At 34.3% G+C, this 25,479-nt stretch overlaps 1 protein-coding gene across 26 annotated transcripts in view; it reads right to left on the bottom strand.

Annotated features, from left to right (window-relative positions):
- ADGRL2 (adhesion G protein-coupled receptor L2) overlaps positions 1-25,479 on the bottom strand; it is a 653,868-nt gene that overhangs the window by 168,461 nt on the left and 459,928 nt on the right. For 2 of the 26 annotated variants that reach the window (XM_058303291.2, XM_058303284.2), the window contains exons 1-2: positions 24,344-24,406; positions 4,398-4,472 (exon numbers count right to left, since the gene is read on the bottom strand). The exons of 14 other annotated variants lie outside the window; for them this stretch is intronic. The gene's annotated coding sequence lies outside the window, so the exon portion shown is untranslated. Of the gene's footprint in view, positions 1-4,397; positions 4,473-24,343; positions 25,187-25,479 lie in introns of those variants that run through there. 10 more of the 26 variants (XM_058303283.2, XM_058303274.2, XM_058303301.2 and 7 more) reach the window with 9 other exon arrangements.

The following is a 25,479-nucleotide window of genomic DNA, read 5'->3' on the forward strand; positions in this document are numbered from 1 at the left end:
AGAGGTCAAGATATTTTTTCTGTAAAAGACCAGACAGTAAATATTTTAGATTTTATAAGCCACATGGTTTCTGTCACAACTATGCAATTCTGCCATTGTAGCACAAAAGCAGCCATAGACAATGCCTCAACAAATGATCATTATTGGGTGCCAATAAAACTTTATTTTTAAAGCCGCAGTTTGCCAATCCCTGCCAAAGATGAAAAAGCACAATGCCAACACAGCTAGGTGCATTTCAGTCAAGTAAGGAATCATTAACTATTAATGTCTGCCAAAATAATCAAACCAACTTTAGGCTATTATTTTTAAAAATTAAAATGTTGATGTAAAGCATAAATTAACCATACTAAACTTAGCAAAATACAACAAAGCAGCATTATTTTTACCGGCCAAAACAAATTTGTGTTTGGGTGTGTGACTAAGAGTTATATGTAGAGCTTACAGTGTTTGGGGCAAACTTCAGAAAAGAAAACAAAGGACATTACCACAGTAACATATCCTACTACTTTGTTTGGCAGGAGGGACAGTAAAACCAATCAAAACAGTAAGTTACAGGAGACTGAAAAGTAATGAGGTTTGAACAAGATGCCTGAAGTCAGCTACCATTATTAGCTCTTGGTTAAAGCTGGCTTCAAACTCCTGATATTTCTGTCACACTGCTAGTCACCTATATGAAATACTGTACTATCCCAGTTCTACTTTGTATTCAACAGGAAACTGCTAAATACAAAACTAAAACATCTAGAAGGCCAAAATCACCAATCTTACTTCAAATAATTATAAAGCCACAATAAATATACCCCTCTCTTTCAGAGAAAATGTATTTCTAGAGCTTTCCAATTTCCTATATCCAGACTCCCTTGAATCATAACACTGTTATTGTTATAATAGTTACTTTCTACAAATCGAATGTTTCTAAAATTTAACAGGCGTGCTATAACATACCATTCATACTATAACAAATATTATAAAATAACATTTCTATGCTATAATTAATAAGTATCATCTTAAAATTAATGAAGGTTAAACTTTTCCATCAGTATATTTATATTAGACAAAAAAAGTGGAGGTTACAAATTTTTAATAAAAATAGTATAGTTTGGTAGTAATAATCTAGGTGTTTTACTGAAAGTAATGTGGATTACTATAAATGAAATTTTAAAAATGTCCTTTCCATTTTACAGATAACACAAAATGACTTTTTTTCATGTCTCTAGCGATAAGGATAAATTTGCCACATATTTAAATGGTGCCTTCACCTTTCCACCCTGGCTCATGAATTAGTAATTCAGTGACATTAATACAAGAAGATAAATGATAAAAAGGTTAAGGCACATTGGCCAATGATATACACATACTTCTTTTAGTACAGTTAATACTTCTCTGCCAATTAAACCTAAAACTTTTTAACAGTTTTCAATAGCATTTTTACAATCTAAGTAGCAGCTTATGCACACACAATTTCACACAATTCAGGCTTAATAAATCTCCTGCTGGTACCAAACAATCATTCTAGGGGATTAAAGTGCAAAATCTGTTAACGTTAATAATATTTTACATAGTCACATGTATTAAAGAAGCCTCTACTCCACTGTTAGTCTCCTGAAAAACCTTCTAGACCAATATACTGATTTAGCATGAATTACACATATATCCTTCAATTGGTGACTTACTTACAGTAACAAAGGAAAACATCAGTATGAAATATGTAAAAGAAAAAACACATCCACTATGAAACAACATATTTTCTTTTAACTAAGCTTACCAAATATGCATATGTACATTGATGCATGTGTCATATATGATTTTTAAAACCAAAAATTCAAAAATCTTCTGTAGCTTCCTCATAAGTAAAAGCATCATTTGATTTCGTGTCAAATATAGCTCCATCGATACAAAGGTATTTCATTTTAAGGTGGTATACCTTAACTATTATGATTATTACTCTGAAATGGCTTAATTCCCTTCCCATTCTCCTTTTATTCTGTCTGCCCTGACTTCCTTCTCCCTAAACTACAAAATCCTCATAGCCGATTTCTCACCCTCTATCCACCATGACAATCTCTATCATACTAACCTTCCTAATACCACTCTAAAACCACAAAACTGTGTAAAACTGGTATCAGTCTTAGAGATCACTTTTTATCTAAGAAAAAGAAAACACTTGGGATGTTGATTTTGACAAAGGCAGATCTCAGAACTGATTTCTGCCATAGGTACATACATTATCTCACTGTAATATAATTATCCAAACAGATCTACTATGTCTATTTTATCAATAGGTAAGTTGTTCTCCAGGTTGGCAGGAGATAAAAAAAGAAAGTTAAAAAAATAAATTGACAAAAAGCAAAGCTGGAATACATCCCAAACAGTTTTAACTTCAAAAATATTTTAGCTAACCCTTAGCTTCTGTCAAATGTATTATATTTGCCTTTCAAACTAAGTTTTACTCAAGATTTTTTTACCTACACAGAAACCATTTCCCTTCTTTACACCTAAAGAAACTCCACAGACTTGATATAGTTCAAGTATCATCCATGCCACAGAGCAAACCTGACCACTTCAAACTAAAAAAATCTCTGCCTTAGTAAATTCCTACTATACTTATCTGTGTCATTTCTCTAGCAGTAGGTATTGAGCTCTTCCATCCTCTTCAATTAGGCTTTTTTAACTATTTTAACATTTTTTTGGTCAAAATTCTCAATACTTCTCCTTCTTTAACATTAATTCTCTTCAATCCAAACATAACAATATTTCCTGGACTCATACTTTGTTCAAGGCACTGAAGCAATACAGTGAAGCAGAGAGTAAGGAAATGAGGCAAATATAGAGACAATTTCAATGTATTTTAGAAAAAAGGGGCAACATCTTCATACTGATTCTGATGAGTAGTATCATATTAATACAGTGAATATATAAAATAAGTTATTAGCCAACATTCTGAAAAATTGTTATAATTTGTAATGGATATCTTTTATTCAATATTTGAGGATAGCCATCTTTATTTATTTCCTGGTTTTCCTTTCTAAATATTAAGGCAATTGGATTTTATGTTCTTGCAGCTTATAAAGTTAGCCTTACCTCTGTCCCTTTCTTGGCGTACTTATCCTTTTCCTTCTGCCTAGAATCATCTCTGCCACTTATACCTTCGGACAACTCCTACTCCTTCTTCTAAGACTCAGTTTATAACTGTTACTTGACTATTTAACTCCCTCCCTCCCTAAATCTCAAACATACCAGGAGTACATGGTCTTTTGGGGCCCAGAGTACCATGTGCTTAACTTTCTAGCAAAAGTACCTGAAAGATCACTTTTAAAAGATTGTGAGCTAACTGAAAACAGACAAGGTTTTCACTTCTGTAACCTCATGCCAGGCACCCTTGCATAATGCCTGGCAAATAGCCAACACATAACAAATGTCTGTGATGGGAAGGGAAGAAGAGAGGGAAGCAGAAGAAGGGGGAAAGGAGAGAGGAAATGAATAAACGAAACTATGAGAATTACATGAAAGTGGGAAGTAAAAAGACAAAGTGAATGAAATTCAGAAAGAAGTGTGAAATAATTCTGAAAACAGAGCAAATTTAGAGATGTGAATAGAGATTTTCAAGAACTTCTATGCAGGACAATTTTTTAAATTAAATGTTTAATTAAGTACTGAGAATGCCAATTTATGACAGAAAACACAATGAATCCATTTCTTTGGAAGTTTTATCACTGATTAGCATAAAATACTTCATCATTTTCACCATTTATAGAAGCCTATAAATCCTTCAAGGAAGAGTTTTAAAGATCACTGAGCTGCCTCACTGTAAAGTGAGGAGGCAGAAAGGTCCAAAACTACAGGGGAAACTAAACCTACAACTCAGAACCCAACTCCAGGAGAACACTCCTTGAAGTTTTTCATTAAAATACTTGATTTAGTTTATGTTCTGTGGAAAGTGTAAAGCATTCCAACAGAAGTTTTTTCTGTAGTTGAGGCTTTTTGCACCCATGTTGTTTACTGCTAAATATAACCATCTGATCATGATGCTGAGTGATTTTAAAAGGAAAATACTTGAAAATGTAATGGTACCTACAAAAGCATTTAAAAATTTACAATATTTAAATTTAAAACTTTTAAAAATATTATATTTGAAATTATATATTGAATATATCTGATAAGTGTGCTTTTAAATAAAATTGGAAATACTAAAAATACAAATATTTTCTTGTAATATTTTGACAAGGTCACTTCATATCTATACATTTTCTTAGCAGTATTTTGAATTAGAAAGAATACTGTTTCCATCAGTAGAATTCCTCCTAATAGTGAATTTTTTTCAAATAGAGGGTAACATTTGGGTAAAATACACATTTATCATCATTTAGGACAAAGAATGAGAAAATCAAGGTCCCCACCTTTTAATTCTCCAAAATTACAGAACTGACATTAGCACTCAGTTCAACAGCTGATCTTGGGCTTATATCTCATCTCTATATTTAAAAAAAAAAAAAAAAAATTATAACCAGAATTAAACTTCAGCCTTACTTTGCAACTGAGGTTTCTGATACTGCCTATAATGTAAAAGGCATTATGGACTATTTCTTTTTTCTATTTACGATCTAGTGAGGCTGTTGAAAAACCATGGCTACTCCTAAATTCTAATTTTCCACTGTTCTTCAGATCAGCAATTGCAATTTAATAAACTTCAGTTTAAGAATCTAAAAACCTTGACAATAACCTAAGCAGGTCATTTCCAAAAAGATATCTGAATATTAAATACGAAATTAAACAGATATTAATGCTTAGACTCAAAATGGTGTTCATATATACGTCTGTCCTAATTTTATAAGACAGACTTCTCACATAACACTCATCAAATTAAATACAAGAAATTGTTCGGCATTTCATTAAATTGAAATCTTGAATCCCTCCAGTTAGAATGTACAAATTTAGATATTATTAATACTTTAAATCAAACCATAGTTATTCGGTTTCATATTAAGTGATTTATAGTAGCCTCTGCTGTGAACAAAAGAACACAATAAGATTTTAACCAGATTTTTATATTAGTCACTGGAATACTTTTTGGAAGGCAAACAACCATATCATTCAAGAAAACTATCATGTAACACTTTAAAAAAAAAAGATAACCCACCTCTGATATCCAAGCTCCCACTAAAGAAATGAATTATGGAAGAACAGCTCCCTCCATACCAGAAATTGTCTACAAAGCTAAAATTTGGGCCACCTTTGCAAAAAGTTTATATGAAATATTAAGTGCCATTGTTTCCCAGGTTGCTAAAATGACTAGTTTCAAAAAATAACTGTTCAACCATGGATTTGTTAAAATATTTGTCAAAACCCCTTTTCTTTACACATTTTGTCTTATAATTAAATGTCTCCTTAATATTTATATTCCTTAACTGAAATAAAATAAATTCAGACTACAGTATCAACACACCATATTGTAGTCCAACCCCTTAATTTTATACTGGTTACCTTATGAAACTAAGTCTTCAGCAAGATCCACCAGTAGAAAACGAAAAGCAAGCCTTCAAACCTGGACACAGTTCTCACTAGTATCCTCTGCTGGCGCTGACTTCCTTCTAAAACTGTTAATACAGGGGAGGCTCCCCATATTCAGGATGATTTGTGGGCAGGAATTTATGGGCTCTAATCATAGGCGAGGGAAAAGAACTACAAAAAAGAATCCTATTTGCATGTTTTCCACATGGTAATACAATCAAGTGACAATATAACAATAAAATAACCAAAACCACACGTCTCTTTTACCAAGCTGCACAGTAAAAGTGAAAGCAGCAAGTATTGGTACTTTCAAGCAGACAGGTAGACATCAATACTTCCTGTTTTCAGAATCAGAGCATCAATTTTGACAAATGTTCATCAGGTAAATCACAGAATTATCGCCTACAAAAGGTAGAAACAACAGTGGAAAGCCCTGTAATAGAAAACCCTTAGCAGAATTCAGAAAAGGAGGAAGAGAGAATATACCAAAATATCACCATCACTCCAACATGGCCCGGCATATGTGTGTGTACAATTTTATTTCTAATGGAAAATATTTAAAAAAAAACAAATCTGAAGAGTAAAAATGGATGTCAAAATGGATGTCACTTAAATATGTGAATCAAAGTTCACCAGAATTAATCTATATCAATAATGATAATAAACATTTACTGAGAGGCTTTCCATGAATTAAGCTGTATTAAGCACTAAATAAGAGAAGCAAGAAAACTTTTGGACTAACGCAGGAAAAAAAAATCAATATTATAGCTCTTTTCCTTATCACCTTACTGTTTTTGTATTCATGAGACACATAAAACTGGTAAAGTTTATGGTCAGCTTCATTAGCATCTCTGATAACCATTTATTCAAAAACATATTGAGAGCCTACTTGGAAGTCATCAATTGATGGATAGGTACTGAAAAGGTGCTTCTTGTTCAGGTATGTCGCACATAATTAATGCGATACAAAACATTAGTTATGAAGCCTAAAATTTATTGTTGGGTATGAAGAACTGAAAAGCTATCTTATAAGCTGTAAGGCTTTGTTATTCATATAATGAACAATATGTAGCTAGGAATTTTCTATATGCCAATAAAATATTATTAGATGTTCATAGAAACAAAAGAGAAAGACATAGGAAAGAGAAATTATATTTAATAAATAAATAAATAAACAAACCTGAGGGCATAGAAACTCCTAAGTTTTTGAAAAGGGGCATGCTAGTAGCTAAGGAAGTCTAAGAATATAAAGAGCTATTACGACTGATACTAAAATTGCCCTAACAATGAAGAATGTCTCAATAGGTCTAATCTTGACAAAGGTATTATTTAACAAAAGAAAAATTTCTAACCAAATTATAGTAGTTGACTTTTAAAAACTCTTGATTACCTAGTAGACACCTTATGTAAAATACAAATATACCAAAAATCTAAGCATCAAACCCATAAAATGTTTTACTTTACATCAGCATTTGAAACAAAAAAGACTTTTATACATGTGCAAATATACTTAAGAATATTGAGAAATCTTTATAAAAGCAAAATTATATTTCCACAAAGATCACATTAAAAATATATATATGTAAAAAAATACCAACGTAAACTATGAACCATAATTAATGGGGACAGTCTGATGATGTGCTTTCATAATCTGTAACAAATGTTCCACAACAATACAAGGCATTGGTAGAGGGGTAATGTATGGGAATTCAGCACATCATACATCATTGTTTTGTAAGCTCACAACTTCTTTTATAAAATACATGTATTAAATATATATATATATCAACTATAACCAAAGAAATTTTTAGCAGTTGCTATTCCTTAGCCTTGATGCATGCACTTCAAAGTATTATCAGAAAAAATGGGCTCATTCCTCCTCCCTTGCTCCCAAATCAGGTTAATGGCATGAATGAGTGACGTAGTTAAAATCCTAAGTCTAAACTTTGAGAATTTTAACTCTTCCTCTTCCCCCAATTCAATCAATTCCAAATTCTATCCTATTATTTAAAAATTTCTCCCATGTGTCACATCCATTGCCATTTGCCTAGACTATCAGACACACCTTTATAATTAGTTTTCTATCACCTTCCAGTACTCTCCCATTCTAATTTATTAGTTACAATGACTATTTAAAGGTATTTTCTCAAAAATATTAGCCTGTTATGGCCTACAAGGTAAAGTCTAAATAAAGCGGGCCCTCTATAAATTTGTCTCAAACTACCATCATAGTTTCATCTCTTCACACTCTCTGTGCAGTTCATACTCTTAAACATAAACATACGTATACTCACCAAGGGATCATATTTCTCTTTTCCACAGTACTCATTTTGAATTCACTTGACTTACTATATCTCATAACATTTCCTTTACATAGTTCATCTTGGCTTGCCATTCTAGCTACCTCATAATTATTTATGCAAACGTTGGTTTCTCTCTAGAGATTCTAAGTACCTAGATAGCCCAATCCTCACACAGTACATCTCACCAGGATGGGCTTCAATAAATGATTTTTAAATCAAAATGAATAAAATTAAAGCCTAGAAGTTAATAGTTAACTAGATAAAATGTATTTATAGGTAAAATTCTTCTTGGAAATGAAAAAGAAAAACAATATTTATAAATACAGACTTAAAGACCAATGCAAACAAATACATACTTTTGTGTCTGTGAATTCTGGCAAACTAGGTACATTTCAAAACCACAGGGCACATTTCTGCATGTGGCAAACTAGGTACATTTTAAAACCACATGGGCTGCCACAATAACCTCTGCGGCACTGTACAAAACCAAAAATAATACCTTAAAATCCAAAACTTTCCATATATTGTGAATTATTAAAGAAAATCCAATCTCTTATCTGTCACTTGCATGTATACAACATTTTCAGAAATGGCTGCTCTGAACAAAAGAAGCATGTTTTTACTTTAAAAGAATACACCAACATAGAAAATAAGCAGATTTTTCAAAAGATAATTTGGTTATGACTTTTTTTTCCAATAGGACACTCAAAAGTCTACATTTATATGGTAAGAATTGCTTAGTACTGTGCACCTTAATACAATGTAATTTATCAAATGTGGGAATGAGAGCTCTGACAATGGCAAAAATTGAATCATTCTGTCTTGATTTCTTGTGACCTTGAGAAAACACTAATTTGCACAAAACAGAAGGCTGACAAGGCTGACAAAAATTAAGATATACTTCATTCAAATTTACCTTTACGATCTTAATTTTACCTTATAAATGTTGCAATTAATAGCCTATAAGGTCAAAGTCTGGTTTAAAGAGTTTTAGTTAAATTAATAGTCTTGAATGTAAGTTAATTCCAAAGAAGAAAACATCTGCTTTCAGCTAAACAAATACATCATTAACTACCTGTACCTATATTTTGAAATATAAAACTCTTGATTACATTTAAAATTAAGAATTCATAAATTTAAAAAAATAATTTATATATATTAAGCCAAAACTGAGCTTTTCTCCATTTATTTTTCAATTCCTCATCTGCTGTGCACACATAGAATATATAAGACTCAAAGTTCACATATAGGAAACTCACTACCAATCAGGGGACTTGCATTTCCAACTGAATTTTTTTGATAAAATACTTCACAATATATTCATAAATACTGAAAAATATATGCATAAATATATAACTCAAGTCCTACCTCAAGTCTGTCATCATGATGGTAGAGTTCAAAAAAATTTAACTTAAATGATAACACTTAAATTTCACCAATTTTTTATTATTAAAATGATGTGAAATACTTAATCTTTAATAAGTACTCAGCATAAGGAAACAATGTTTAAAAAGATAAACAAAGCTTTAAAAATTCAGAGTGGTATAGTTACAATACTGTCCAAAAGTAAACCTTTATAAAGGAGTGTTAACGAAATTTTTAACTATTTAGCTAAAATTATATGTCGTTTCATGGAATCCTTCCTAACTTTTTTAGTTTGACTTTCTAATTATTTTAATTATTGACTTAATAATTTCAACAAATTAGTAAAATTACAACTGAAGTTTATCCAACTCTTAGATTCTAACAGAAAAGGAGATCAGGAGAGAAAAATCAATCAATTCTTAAGTCTTACAAGAATACAATAATGTATAAGTTTATATAATAGAGCTTAATATTCAGCCAAAAAAAATGAGATCAAGATAATGCTAAATCCTGGTCAAGAACTATTATATATATATTATATAATATAGAACTATTATATATATATTCATAAATATATATATTCATAAATATATATATATTCATAAATGTGGTTGTAACAAATCAATATAAAGTAAAGGAGGATGGCAGGTCAATTGTGCTAAGTAGTTGGTCCGTGCAAATCCGTCTTTATATACAAACTACATCTCTTTTTTTCCTTTAAAATCATTCTATTCTTAACATAAATTCAATTTTAAAGTGGGTATAAACAATCAAATTGTCACTTAAGATGCTTCAATTAAAATTTTTCATATTTTAAGGAAAACATGCATAGATAGGTGCTTTTTCATAGGTTGAATAAAAGTCGGCAAGTATAAAAAGATTACCTTTATATATTACAATGAATTATCAATTACCAGACCAAACATTAAAAGACTCTTGTAAAAGAACTGAATAATGGCAATCATGAAGGCATGGTAAAAATATTTTAAAAAATGTGGAGCACTTCATGTATATTAAGTCACATGAAAACGCTACAGAAAATACCACCGTATAATTAATGAATCCACACTAAATGAAAATCCTATACATCGCTACTAATCACTAAACTTATATCTGACTCTTTTTGGAGTAAAACAGCAGCTTACACTTTTATGTGTAATTTTAATTTTTTTAAAAAGGAGATAAAGTCATCAATTCACATGACTAACATCAAATTATTAAAACATCTGAAGAAAACATTCTATCAGAAGAAATATTTAATATTAAATACTGAACAGGTATTCTTAAAAACAATGCAGATATGTCTGATATCAAATTTATAAAAATGTAAGAGCTTGTGATGATGTCTTAAAAACAGGAAAATCAATTTTAATAAAGTAAGCTAACAAAGCTATAATTTAGGGGTTTTTTTTTCCCAATTAAAAATTAACAGTCCAGGGGACACAATATGGTTCGCTACCTTAATCTGTGCTCCCTGAATGCAATTCTAAGACCCCAAATAAACACCTCTGTTAACACCTTGCCAAAAAAAAAAAAAGTTAGCATTCTGGTAATTTAACTACATTCTTTTTATTCTTCTCTTGATTTTCACAGAATTAACAAGCAATATAGAGGATGAGGCTATTAGTGAATGCAATCTATAAGACCCAATATTTTTAAAATACTTAAAGGTTGATAATACCACAAGATACTCAATTTAGCACCGTTCAAAAGAACTAATTCTTATTTTGTTAGGAATACTTCTATGCTATTAAAAATCAATCCTAAATGTTTTTGAAAATTTAAACTGTAAAAACATGAGTTCCATGATACTTAAGATTTGTTTTTGAATTTTTTAATCACATTATTAACTGAATAACCATTATTTTTACAGAAATCCATTCTAATTTAAATCAGTTACAGGTCTCTAGCCCTGAAATGTCAGGAGAACTTACGTACTTCTTTACCTATTAATAACACAATACAAAGAACTCCAGTAAAAAACAAAACACTTTGGGGGTTATGAGAAACAACTATATTAATAAAATAAAAAAGTAAAAAGTTACATTTGACCATCAAGTGAACACTATTTTATAATTCTATGGCACCATAATTCTACAAAATTCTTTATAAGCACTAATTGACCCTAAATTACTATAAAGATACAATGATGAACAGTACTTCTAGAAAGTATGCTTCAATACCTTAATGTGTTGTAACTGGTATCTGAATCCCAACTAGCAAAGACCTAAAACAAAGTATTAATGGAATAATTTCAAAAGTACAGGTATTTATTTATGCATTGGCCAAAAGCTAGGGTGGGCCAGTAACTACAACTTAGAGATAACAAAGCATTTGTTATGATGCTCTGGCAAGGTGTAAAATGCTGTGCTAAGCCATTTCCTTGAACCAAAGCTAACTTTTTAGTTAAGTCCTCTGACATGAGTAATAAGAACTATTTTTCTGCCTTGACTTATACCTGGCCAAAGCAACAATGCCTTTTGAATCAATAATTCTGATTTACAGAGTATTACATATAAACTAAATTTAAAAACCATATGACATAAAAAAATTAGTGATTAAATAATTTTACTAATGGGTTTTTACTTTTCTCTCTTAAACATGAATCTCAAAAGGCAGTTATTAATCATATTTATATTAAAATACAAGATCCACAAAAATATTAGAGACAAAAATACCCATGAATGGAAAGCACCAGTACTTATATTTTAAATCCCAGATGTTCCCTTAGATGTTAATTATTATATAAAGGTAATACAAATGTTTAAATTATTGGACAAAATTTGTGCCTTTTTTAATTTACTTTTTAAAAATTAATAAACATTTGATTTTCAAATGTTCAAGATTTCAACATTTTTACTCTTCAATAAAGCTTTAAATAAATAACATAGTAGTGCCACAAAATCTGCCCTATAAAAAGCACATAAAAAGAATATTTTTATATCTGATCTCTATTTTAGGAAATCTAGACAAAAGGAGTAACTACTTTGGAACACACAAAAAGCAAAAAGAAATTAAGATTGGTTATGTTATAATTAAGATGAAAACATTAATTTAAAAATCCTTGTTTCTAACTATGCAATTTAAAATATTGGTGCATTTTAATTTTTTTTCCAGTATAGCTAGTAATACATGCAGATTCATAGTTTTGCATTCCATACTCTTCCTAGAAGTGTATGTAAAATTTTGCCTATTTTTAAGGGTTTGTATATACGTATTGTTAACTTAACCTTTAAAGTGTTTACCATGTTAAAATATTCAACTTTGGGTTAATGAACAATGTAACACATACAAATTATTGGTTTTTTGTATGAAACTTCTATTTTAATGAATTTAATATTTAAAAGATTACTTCAAATTTATACTCATAACACATATTAACCTTACTTGAAGATAAGTCTTCATAATATATTCTGTTCATAATACAATTAAAAGAAGGAAAACAATCTGCTCAAACAGAAGAATAATACATTCACATTCTTTTAAATGACATATAAAAATGAGCATAGGATGTTATCATAATTCATACTCTTTCAGTATTTCGAGAATATTTAATAATTTTTTTGGCAATTTAAAAAGAATGACTGGCTTATTTTAAACTGAAAAGCAGATACAAATTAACTTCTTTGTCATCAACATCCCCAAGATAATAAAATGACAACAATACTTTTGCAAGAGTAATAATTAATTTTAAATTATATATTTTCTTTACAATGAATTCAAAAATCACTATTTTAAAACCACGCAATAGTATGGACAAAACGAGTAGAACTTACCCTAGCTGTGTCTTTCCAATAACATCACGGAAGTTATGCACTCCGTGACAGTTACTGGGCTTCAAATAACAATTTTCCTGGAATGAATTCTCTAGGAACCCTTACCTCACTGTGAAGGGAGGTGTGGTATTAAGGGGGAAAGGATAAGGAACTGCAGTATTTTATTTCATTTTCCAGTGTCTATTATATTTAGTACCAACCATAAGAATCTCGTTATATTATTTAATACAAAGAAGCAGCTTGGCAGTAAATGCTACCTATTGATAATTCTATGGAAAAGGAGCATTTGTATATTTTGTACAACATACCATTAAAATCCTATTGAAGTGTAATTGTTGTTGCTGATATTCTTACCCTGTTGTGAAAATGCTCTGCATTAATGTAGCACAGACTTGTTAAGAAAACATAGGACCATGCTGAGATGGTAACTTACAGAATAGCCAGGGCCAGTACTATAAATCTCTTTATTAGACAATGGTTTCTTTACTTAGAGTGCTATTTTGTATAGTATTCATAAGCTGACTTTTCGCATTAGTATAGATAAGATAATAAAATAAACCTGAAACAACGAATTTCATTAAGAACCTAACCCTTTTAAAACGCAAAGTGCAATTTTTTCACATCATTCTTTGGTAAACTAAGGGGGAAAAGGAACTATCACAAAAAAGAAAAAGGACCTATTACATCTCTTTTTAGGGTTGCATAAGTGCGTAATCTTTTTTTCCCAACGTTACTATACCAAAATGTAAAACTTAAAATACTGAATCATTTTTAGCAAAATTTAATATATTACATCTTTAGATTTCCTGCCACAATTAAGTATATGAAAGGTAATGTGATATATTCTGTTCTCTAAAAAGATCTAAATGCTCCAAAAGGCTTATTACCCTGATTGCCAAAACACCTGAACTCAAAACTCTCAAGATATTTGAATATCAATTTATAATCTTACAAATTCAGTTGGCACAGAATTTATAAAACCCGTTTTTAATGAAGTACTATTTTGCCTGCATTCATTTTTTTAGTTAGTCAGCAGTTTTCTAAATCATTTAATATTAGATCCTTATTGATGGTTTCCCTGTTGAAGTGTCATGTCGCTATGCTAATTTGCCCATTATTACAAGTAGAAGTCATTAATTCATAGTGATAATTTTTGTTTGTAGGAAACACATTTGCAACTCATCTAATCTGATCTACTTAGTAAATGTAGAAATGTAATCTACTAGCTTATGTATAGTGATCATGTTGCCTGTATTTTTACACAATCTAGAAAATCATATAGAAAGCTGGGTTCTCTCTCTAAGCAACCACTATTTAAATGAGACAGCTCCCCAGTCATTCTCCCAGGATAATAGTCAATCATTAAAATAAATTAATAAATAAATATTTCAAAATGAAACTACCTTTATTATCTTTCAAGTTATTTACACTAATTAAGAAAAGATAAAAGGTACATTTGCAATCTGTGACTACAGGAAATGACAAATACTTGGCATTCAGTATATTAAATTTCACTACAGTTGGGCTAACTCCAAAAACTTTGCTTTCCTTAGAACAATATTTCTCTAACAAAAATATATTTTAACAATATAATATGCAAAAGGGAAATTATCCATTTATAGTGCCTTGATTATTTTATCTCATATACAAGCTCCCTCTGCAGGTAATAATAAGGGTTAGCAAAAACGTGAGAAATATAGACAGTTGCCCGCATAAAAATGCAGGCAATTTAACCAGCATTTTATAGAATTACAATTATCTAGCATTGTTACCTCCCCTTTACCAATTATCTGATTACTATAACTGGTCCCAAAAATCTGTTGCTCAATGCTTATCCTTGTCCTCCAACCTGGTCAAGAACGCAGCTTTAGCAGGCAGGATAAACAAATTTCCACAGTCAACTAATACCTACTCATACAAAGCGTATTTCAAGGAAAAGAAAACATCACCTTGCTTACACGGCACCAGCCTGAAATGACAGACCACCCAACCCATTTACCTGATTCATCTTTTGAATACAAATAAACAAAGCTAGCATCTTAGGATCTATTTACAGAGATAGATAAATGATCTCTTTTATATGTATGCAGTAAATTACAAAGCATGATTTCTTACCTTTTTGAGTAAATCTAAAAATTAAATCTGGAGTGCATTTACTTTTGAAAAATAAGTTTGTATATTTTCATTAATTCAATACAAAGAAAAAAGGAAAATAAAAGCTGATTTGGGTTATAACATGCTCTTTATCCTTCTACAGTATTTTTCCAGAATTTGTTTAGATTTCAGTATTTTAGATTTCTGTTACTCAGTATCCTCTTTCAAGATATTCCTTTCTCAAGATAACAGTAATAGGGGTGCTTCTCTGAGAAAGGAGGGGGGAAAAAAGTTAAGAACAGTTTCAAGGTCTTGGAGGGGGAGTATGCTCTCAAAAAAAATGTTGCTGGAAAATGTCTGATGCTTCCTCCTTTAAGAATTTTCCTTTCCGATACATACACACTATCTTTATAACAGGTAACCTGTGACTAGAAATTTAAGGCAATCCACTGACCTACCTATAAATCAATTGACAGACTTACATAAAGTGTTTTTTTTAAAGTTAAGATTCTTATTAAACAAAAGAAAACTGTAAAAGATGCTAACTTTATGTTAAAACATACAGAAATAGATCCGTTATATTTTGTTTTTTCCAAAGAAAAAACAAAAAGTAAGGAGAAAAGCAGCAAAGAGTGTTTTTAGATATTCTTAAGAGAAATAAATCAAACTTCATTTCACGATTATTTTAAATATCTAGGCTGTAAACTAGTTTAAAACCAGCAAAGATTTGAAACGCAACTTCAAATGGGTATCATAGCACCTGCAACAGAAAAAGCATATGGGTGACCGGCTCTGTTGTTCATCTGTAAGCGATCAAGAAGCAGCACATACTATCAAAATATTATCTTATTCATGACAGACAGACTTCTGAGAAAAAGGACAAAAATACCTAAATGTTAGGAAATGAAATGCTTAAGAAACAATAATTTTAATATCACCTTTATTTCTTGATGCATATGAAGTAGCAAGTGTTTAGGTAATTATGCTCATCTTTCTAAAAATTAAAAATGATATATCTATACACACACACACATCTTCAGTACATCATTTAACACATTAAATTCTCATTAATGTGTAAGTATGTAACATTATCAAAATTAATGTCTCCTAAATTATCCTGGATATTAACCACTGGAAAACCAGGAATTTTAAGAATTAAAATACACCACAGGCATCCTGAGATTAAGAACACACAGAGAGTGACGAGAATGCTGTTAAGTAACGCCTTCTGTAATTTCTAATCAATAACCACAGGAGCAAACACTGAAAAAGGGTAGGCTTTTAAGGCAAAAAAAAGAAATTTCTGCATGGAAGGTACCAATGAAACTTCTCAGGGTATAAAAGAAATAATAATTCCAGATAGAAATATTTTGCTTGGAAGTTAAAACACAGGGAAATACTTTTCAACATGACTCATTCTCATAAAAATTGTAGTTGAAAATTGATTAAAAGTAATCTACATAAAACAAATATTACATCAACTAAAGACCTTATCTATGATCTTGAAATGATTCAACAGTTATATGGAGAACTGCTCTCATAGTACTCATAATGTTAAAAATATATGATTAAAATTAGACCTCACTTTATGAACAAAATAGAAAATCCTTTTTTGACCCATCTGTAGACAGACACTATTTACTATCCTCTCCAAGAAAAAGCATTAGTGAAAAGCAAGGTCACCAAGTCAACCCAGGAAACCAAGATCTACTTTTGACTGTAATTAGGGTTAGATTATTCTGTCATGTAAACCCAGAGCAATGATCAGTTTGAGCTGTGGACTGATGCAAAAATACCTACATAAAGGATGCAAAGTGTGGACAGTACAATGAAATTCCCGACAGGAATACCGTTGGGAACAAAATAAAGACCAAATAAGTCACACCATTTTAAAAATCAGGTTAAAAGATACCTTAATCGTACATATTTTATATGATTTTTTTAGCCAATAACTATCAACAAATAATATACAAACTAACAGAATACAAATTGTGTGCATATAAATACGTGTATATGTTTGATCAAGAAAGATGTTGAGTACTATCTAATAACTGAAAGAACAAAGCTAAGCTCTATTTTTCTTCTTTTATTATTTTATTTCATGGTGCATTCTTATTCACTACTACAAAGGCTAAAAATTGGTATTCATCCAGACAAAGATACAGGGTGGTATCACATTTTGTTTTAACAAAACAGTAAGTGTTTGAATTTATGCAAATTCTAAATCTAACCTTTTCACCTTCTACCATGTCTCCTGTCCAAGAACCAGGAGCTCATTTTTATGTTTCTTTTTCTACTACCGCATCAAAAAAATCTTTTCAAAGTGACAGTACATTTTAAAATGGAATTAAGACTTTGTTATATATTTCAGAAAGTTAACTTTTGCTTAACCTACTTGCTTTGTAACCTTTTATTTCTATTTTTATTAAAACATTGGATCTATCCTAAAAAATGTCCTGCAAATATTTTTGTTTTAAATAGGATTATTTTTGGACACCTAATTTAGACAGTGAAATTCAGAGATTGTGTGTGAATTTTAAGGTTTAAAATATACTCCTCACCGACTGGAGAAATCAATGACAAGACCAACAGGGCTCTTTTTGCTCAGCATACGTTTTCTTGTCAGGTAGTGATTAATGCGGTGCTCTGTAGAGGGAGACACTACATCCGGGCTAAAACAGACTGAAATTTTACCCTCAGGCAGAAATGTGATTTAAACATCTCTATTTAAAGTGACATTTGTCCTCCCTTTTCAACTGGTTTCCCCAAAAATTCCAGGAAGTTGACTTCATGACCTAAAAACAGCTGGGTAGCTTTAAGCAGTTGTGCCTATTCTTGCACTTTGGTAAATCTGGGTGCCAGAACGAATCAAGGTGGTAATAAAACAGGTGCCTATCTATCTGCTATGATGGATCCCATGCCACTTTACTGCTATAAGAATTTAAGATTTCAAATTTGGTATAACACTAGAATTAGTAATAAAATTAGTAAAATGCATTTCTGTTCCTGATAATAGCCTTGTTATCCCTCCTGGTAGATGGAATTCTTTTGATTCATAATATTACATCTGATATTTCACTGCACTGACCTGAAATACAAACTAATTACAAATTCTAGAAAAGTAGAAAAGCAACTACTTAAACCTCTAAAGATTACAAGAATATGTAAGCGAAAATAATTTCTTGTATGTCTAACTCACATGCAATAGCTTCCTTTTAAAAAATGGAAAAGAAAAAATTGTTCACACAAGTCACTAAAAAAGATGCATGCAATATTAAAACAAATGCCAATATTCTTACACTGTTGAAAGATGGTAATTTTTGATAAGCAGTTTAGACACTGTTGGCAAGTTTCTACTAAGCAAGGTAATCTAATTTCTGTTGCTTTTCCATGTAAATTGATTTTTTTCTTTTAGCCATTCTGGTAATTGAACAAATTTATACCACTGTGATGGGATTTTACTTACCATCACACAATGCATAAAATCCTCTACAAAGACAAACTATATTACTTCATAAAACTGCATTTTTATTGTAATTAAACAAAATGTATTTACACTTGCTCTGAGCTTCGGAAGCAATCAATAGTATATTGCTGTAAGCTGTACTTCACCTGCAGGTGTTCAATGCTTGGTTCCTGCATTCAGGATTTTTTCAAATTTTTTTGCCAAATATGGGAATTTTAAAAAATTGTTGAATAAGAATACATTAGAAATAACTTGCAAATTATTGCCTACTTTTAAGTCTACCAGGTAAATGACCTATATAAAGATTTTTAACTATTTTAGGTTAATTAAGACCTTTTCTTAAGACACAATGACTCACCTAAAATGTATCTACTTACCGCAAGAGTATTAACGGGTTTTCAAAGTTTAAAACTTAAACTTCAAATATATACTAAATTCAAAATACCATATTGAAATACCAAATAAAATTTAAATAAAATTTAGGAATGAACATAGAAATTATCACTTAGGTATTCTAATTCCCTACGTCTAATAATTAACTATTCATCTCTGTTAAAACACTTTCTTAAGCTTTTTCTTAAAGTATTAAAAATAATAATAATTACTACTTGATCGATTTTTCAGAGCATCCTGAGTGGCAAAAAAATATTTGAGAACAGTCTTAATTTATTTTTGTGATAACATCAAGTATAATTACAGTAATCTAGATAATTAAACACTTTTCAACCTTTCAAGCTCCAATCTTAATAGTTTGAAGAGATGAATATTTGGGTGGGGCTATAAAATAGTATTAGATAAGAGATGTTAGTTAACCTATGTCTTTTAATATGGGGAAACCATTCTAGAAAATAGGGACAAAACAGTTATCTAATTAGGTAATCTTCTCATTTTTAACACTGCATCGAACTCATTAATCTGCAAAGTTCTTAGCTATACATTTTTGCAAATAATTTAATGAACTTTTAAAAATAATTACGTATTTTATTTCTAAAATTTATTAACTTGAAATTAATTCCACTTTAGTTTTACAAGCACTTTTCCTGAAAAAAAATACAGATGTCAAATGTTGTACTCCTTCAAGACTCAAAATCAGATACAATGAAACATCAATAGGCAAAAGTGCTAGTCTCTGATGAAACTTTTTTTTATTATAAACAGCAACCTTATATAAATCTGTTTCCAAAACATTCCTGATCTAAGTACACTTAATGGGTATAGTTCTGTATCAGTAATTGGGGAAGTGATACAGATAGTGCTAAAATGAAAACAGAGATTTCTCTTAGCTATAACACAAAGGTGTTGTAATAAAAAAACAAGCTTATTTGAAACAAACTATAAGCTCTCTTCCTTCCACATTACACCTATCAAGAAGCTAAGCATTATTTGAATATTTATTCCAAACGTTGGTCATACAAACATTTTGACAGAAAAAAGAGTAATAATATTTTATTACTATGGTTTGCAGATTTTATTTACCTCTTGACCTTCCCGACAAGACTAAATCACATAGCTCTGTATTACTTAAGTCATTAATAATATTTTAAATTTTAAATAAAACACAATGCTTCCATAATGAACAAAGATCTAACCCTAAGTAAACTTTGGTTTTAAAAGTCTCCTCTCGCTCATTTTAAAAAAGGAAACCCCCAAATGCCTGGTGTTAACATTTCTGTTGGTTGTGAAAACTGCAGCAATAAAAACTCCAACTACCTGTCTTAATTTAAGACTTGTAGTACTGCATGTGGAATTCGTATATTTATATTAGTTTTTATAACATTTGGAAGTTTTGTTTCCTTTGATGTTAGTCCATTAATAGAGCAGAGTAAAATGTCTGGAAAATTATATTTATTGGAAACTCTCAAGTCAAAACCTGAGGTAATTGGTTTGTTCTACCCCTTATGATTCAATATTCTGATTTCCCCAACTACCTGCTCCCAAAGCTACCTGAATTTCTAAATTCATTTTCTGTAGCCAACACATATAACCCACAGTGATTGAAAATGGCAGCTGAAGTGTGCTTCCACAACACATTAATTTTTTTCTAGTCCAATTTTGGCATCTAAAACTTGAAAAATCTTTTCACTGCATATTACACCTTTGGTGATTTGCTGAATTCAAGATCACCACCATGTAAAACGAAGAGCAATGCTTCTAGACAATTTTTAGATTATCACTAATAGCTCAATGGATAATGTATTTTCTTTACAAAACTCTGCATTCAAAGCAGACTAGTTAACAACAACCTAAGTGCAATAATAGTAATTACATTAATGTGGGCTTTTTTACCACTAAGTACTTAGACAGCTGAAGAGATCAGATAAATAAACATCATAAAATGATTGGGGGTAATGATATCCAATTTGAATGGCACTAAAAAATCACATCTCAATCTGAAAAAGAAATGATCACCCTATTAACAAAAAACTAAAAATGTCAGGCAATTAATGTTTTTTCCTCCATAATTGTTATATACTACAGACGTCATTTTCACTATTAAAATAAAAACAAGGAGTTCTTTTAAACATTAGTTAAAAAATACCTCCACGAATGAAGGACGTACTTTGTTCCAAAGTAACCAACCACTGGAGGCAAAACTCTAAAAAATAAGGGCCTAAAATCTCCAAAACATTCCTTGAAATTAATTTTCATCTTAAAACTAGGCATTATAAAATCTTAAATTAAACAAAACCAATTCTTTCCCAAAAGTTAAGATAAAAGTTCTGCTCCCTTGACCCATAATGCTCTCTATAAAATGACCCAAGTACATGTTCTTCTTACTGGTTTCGTCATTCATGGACAAGAGTTGTTAAAAGAAATGCAAAGAAACATCTCTCTGCAAATGTAAAAAAGAAAAAGGAAACAAGCTGTAAATAAAAAAGTGAACCAACTTTAAACTGAATACTAGAGCTTACTCTGTTTGCTGAAAACACAAAAATTTTTAGGTAAGACAATCGATATTTAAACAGAATTACCTCTACTTAATATTCATAAAAAATTAGGGTGATTATCACTTAGAAATCTTTTTTTCCAATTTACATTTGCAATAAAAGTTGTGTTAAAGTTGATCTTCAGAGTTTTTAATGTCCACAATCTTCCATTGACTTTTTTCCTATTCTGTTAGCTTTGTATTAACAGTAAAGTTTCCTAGGTATAGAAATGAGTGTCCTCACAAGAAATAAATTGTTTTATGGGTTAATTAAATCATTTTACTAGTTTAACAAAGTGTAGGCCCTACAAAACTATGACGTTAGAAGGACTTTCTAACACTTCCACTGAAGGAACCCCAAAAGACAGGCAACAGTGACTATCATAAAAAGGTCACCCTTTTTCTAGGAACAAACCATTTATCAATAGAAAATAATTGTCCTGCCGTTTGCAAGGGCTCCACAGCGATAGACAATGTTTTTCACTCACATAATTACAAAACAGTAAAAGTTCAGAAACACAGTCTGAATCCACCTCCCCATTTTTACCCTTTACAATTCTCATTGCCCTTTGGGCCTCTGCTTGGAAGCAAATGGAAGACAGGCTGAAGTTTTCTCAATTGCGCTGAAGCTAAGAAACCTTTGATATGCTAATAGTCCCCTTCAAACGGTAAGAATTCACACTTGCATTAATTCAAACAATTTGTGCAGAATGATGTGAAATGGCACCTCTTTTGGAGGCAAGCAACAAAAGGAGAGAATCGGAATGTCTGATGAAATTAAACAACACAGCATTTGTTCTGCAGTACTCTTTTCTATCACGTATAAATTTATTGGAGGATGGAGGTTGTTGGGATGGCCGAAAAGTCCCTTATCACACCTGAACAGAAGGAGACCTTCTTATCAAGGGTTTCTAGTATTATAAGGATCCTAAGTTTAAAGTTACCTTTTCCTAGGTCAAAAAGGTCCCATCACAACTTGAAATGTAGCCTGCCAAAGACACCGCAAAAACTATTCCATTTTTCTGCTATGGGTCTGTACTATCTCATTAGTTCCTATCTTCTAAGATTTACTCTGGATCAAAACAGAGTTAGTAAGAGATACCCCAACAGGTAATTATTTGCCAAATGGAAGTGACTTTCTTCATTGTGCAATGCGAGTTGAGCAAAGAGCAAACTCGGTGGGGCCCTTTCCACAAATAAGCACAGGGAAATAAATGAACTAACTCCATCGCTAAATCTACGTCTCTGGAAAGAGAAGAGAGAAGTATACACACGGCAAAACTGCAGAAGAAAATCTAAGAATTGGCGGCGCGGTGGGGAGGAGAGTGCCTTAGAACCTGGTCTTTGTAACGGGAACCATATGGTTGGTGGCTGCGGCTCAGACGCTCCCAGGCAGCTTGGAGAAGCTGCTAAGCAGCCTGACACCTTTCAAGAAACAGGAGGAAAACATTTTCTCAGTCTGAATCTGAGACAACAGTTTCTATCAAGAAGAACAGTATTGGGGCGGGGGGGGGGGGGGGGGAGAAAAGGGGTAAAGAAAGAAGAGGAGGAGTCCCTAGAACGTCAGGAAGGGAGAAGAGACACCGCGGGATTTATCCCTCCAACCATGCTTTTTAGAGGACATGGTGAACAGAAGATTTTTAAAAAGAAAGACAGGCACGTTAGTCTCCGCTCAGAGACACTCTGGTATCAAGTAAAGCCAGCGACTTCCCTAACCCAAATCGCATAGAGTTCCGCGAAAGCAACAAACTTTACTGGTCCCAAGCGAGAGTCCTGCAAGCATTGCTCTCTCCACACTGCAGGACGCTTTAGTCGTTTTGCTCACCCTCACCCCTCCGCCAGAGGGTCGCCCCAGCCAATAAAGGGGACCACGCTCCGTTAGCCCAGAGGTCTCCCCCGTCCTCGCGCCCCTCCCCACGCTGCCACCCTGTCCTACAAGCCCGTGTCCCGCAGTGCTCCCAGTCCCACAGCCAACCCAGGCGCCCACATCCGTAACTTCTCCCGCAGGCCCAACGCGGCCCGCTGCTGCCCTCTCACTGCGGGTCGGGGACGCTCTCTGCCCTCCTAGCTGTCCGCCGGGTTCCTGGCCCCGCCACCCTCCCGCCCCGGGCGGCCGCCAGGGCAATGGCAGCCCGCCGCCCCTAATGACTGCCTGTCTCAGGACCCGCCGGCCACATCTGGCTGCGCTTTCCTGTCATCCTCGCCTCGCCACACCACCTAGACACCAAAGAGAAAAAGCCAACAACACCCAACAACTCATGCGAGCCCTCCCCCACCGTCCACGTCCCCTCAACTCGCTTGCAGCGCTCGGTCTCCCCGCTGCACTTACTGGCCGGGACTGGCCCACCCGCAGGGGGTGCGGGCAGCAGGGGCGCGCTCCTGCCCGGCCTCCGGCGGGAGCCCCCGAGCAACCCCGCCGAGAAAGCGCCTCGCACTCCCAGCCCGGCTGTGAAAGGGCCAGCAGCACCTACGGACCCCAAGCATTTAGGACATTTTTTAAATTTTTTTTCAGCCCAACCGATTGTTACGCGCCCCGCCCCCCCCCCACCCGCGCGCGCACGCACACACACACACACACACACACACACACGCACACTCCCAGCCGCCGTCCCCAGTACATAGACTGATGCCTTGAGTGTTAAAAGAAGATGCAGGCTGGACCGGTCTGAGAGTTCTTCGTATCGATTTCTAAGAGGAGGTGGGAGGAGAAGAGGGAGGGGGCGAGCAGCCCGAGCTGGCGAGCTTGGGGTCTCCCCCTTGGCCCGCACGAACATAAACAAATAGTCGAGCTTCAACAACCCCGCGGCTCTCCACCTCCAGCATCCACCCCCGGGCCGGAGGCGCAAAGCAAACAGGTCTCCGAAACCCCGCACAGAGGCACATTGTTCGCTCCCGCGGCGCTTACCTCGGTCTGCGAGCGCGCCCCGGGAGAGGGCCGTCTGGCTCGGGGGCGGCGCGGGGAGAGGCGCAGAGGGCAGCGACAACCCCGGCCGGCGAGGGCCGAGGCCGGCCCGGAGCCGGCCGCCACGAGCGGAGCCCGTCCCGGGCGCCGGCCGCCGAGTCCGCGCGGGAGGCAGCGCCGCGGCTCGCCGGCCGGACACGGCGCCGCTGCTCGGCGCGTCCTCTTGCTTGGCCGCCGCCGCCGCCTCCTCCAGCCAAGCAGCCAGCGCCGGGCGGCTCCTGGGGTTAAGTCAACATTTTCCCGCAGTTTCCCACACGCCGCTCCACGAGAGGGGTCTTTCACAAACACGCACACACCCCCAGACCACACGCTCCCTTAAATTTTTTTTTCGTTTTGCAAAAATCAGAGCCAAAGGGGTGTTGGAGGAAAGAAGCCCGGCAGAGGTGCGCAGACTTGGGAGTCCCCTCGGAGCGGCGGCGGCGGAGGGGCGGGGGTAGACGACCAGACGCCGGGGCGCGAGGCCAACTCAGTTTGTCAGGCGAAGCCCCTCCGCCCGCGGTCCGCGCCGACCATCCCTCGAGCCGACACTGCGGCCTGGGGCGAGACAGCGGCGGCCCCTCCTCACATTTCGGATCTCTGGGCGACGCTGAGAGGTGGCCGCTGCCCCACGCAAGGCTGAAGGCGAGGACTCGGGCTCAGGTAGGCAGAACAGAGAAGGGACGAGCCGCACCACGCACAGCAGCAGAGGGGAGAGGCCCCCCAACAATCCCAAGGAATTCTCCGGTAAGCTCCCGATTTCGCTCCGGCACCTCAGCGTGCGTGTGTGAGCAGAGAGAGAGTGAGAGCGAGAGAGAGCCCGAGTGCGAGGGAGAGAGGGAGAGAGACGGGGGAGTACGAAGTCCTGACACAGACTCTCGGCGAGGTCTGAACTGGAGTCACCTCCAGCCTCCTCCTCCTCAAATCCTCACCTACCCCCACCCCCACCCCCACCCCCGCGCGCGCCCTCGGAGTTGGCTAATCATATAAACATATTAACGTGTACAGAGGCAAAGGACAAATCTTTCCCTCCTGATTTTTCCAGCAAGGGGCTCAGACAAACTCAAAAGAAGATTACAGGCAGCTAAGTACAAAACGTGGAG

The sequence above is a fragment of the Dasypus novemcinctus genome, chromosome 9, assembly GCF_030445035.2.
Source record: "Dasypus novemcinctus isolate mDasNov1 chromosome 9, mDasNov1.1.hap2, whole genome shotgun sequence".
NCBI classification, from domain to species: domain Eukaryota; kingdom Metazoa; phylum Chordata; class Mammalia; order Cingulata; family Dasypodidae; genus Dasypus; species Dasypus novemcinctus.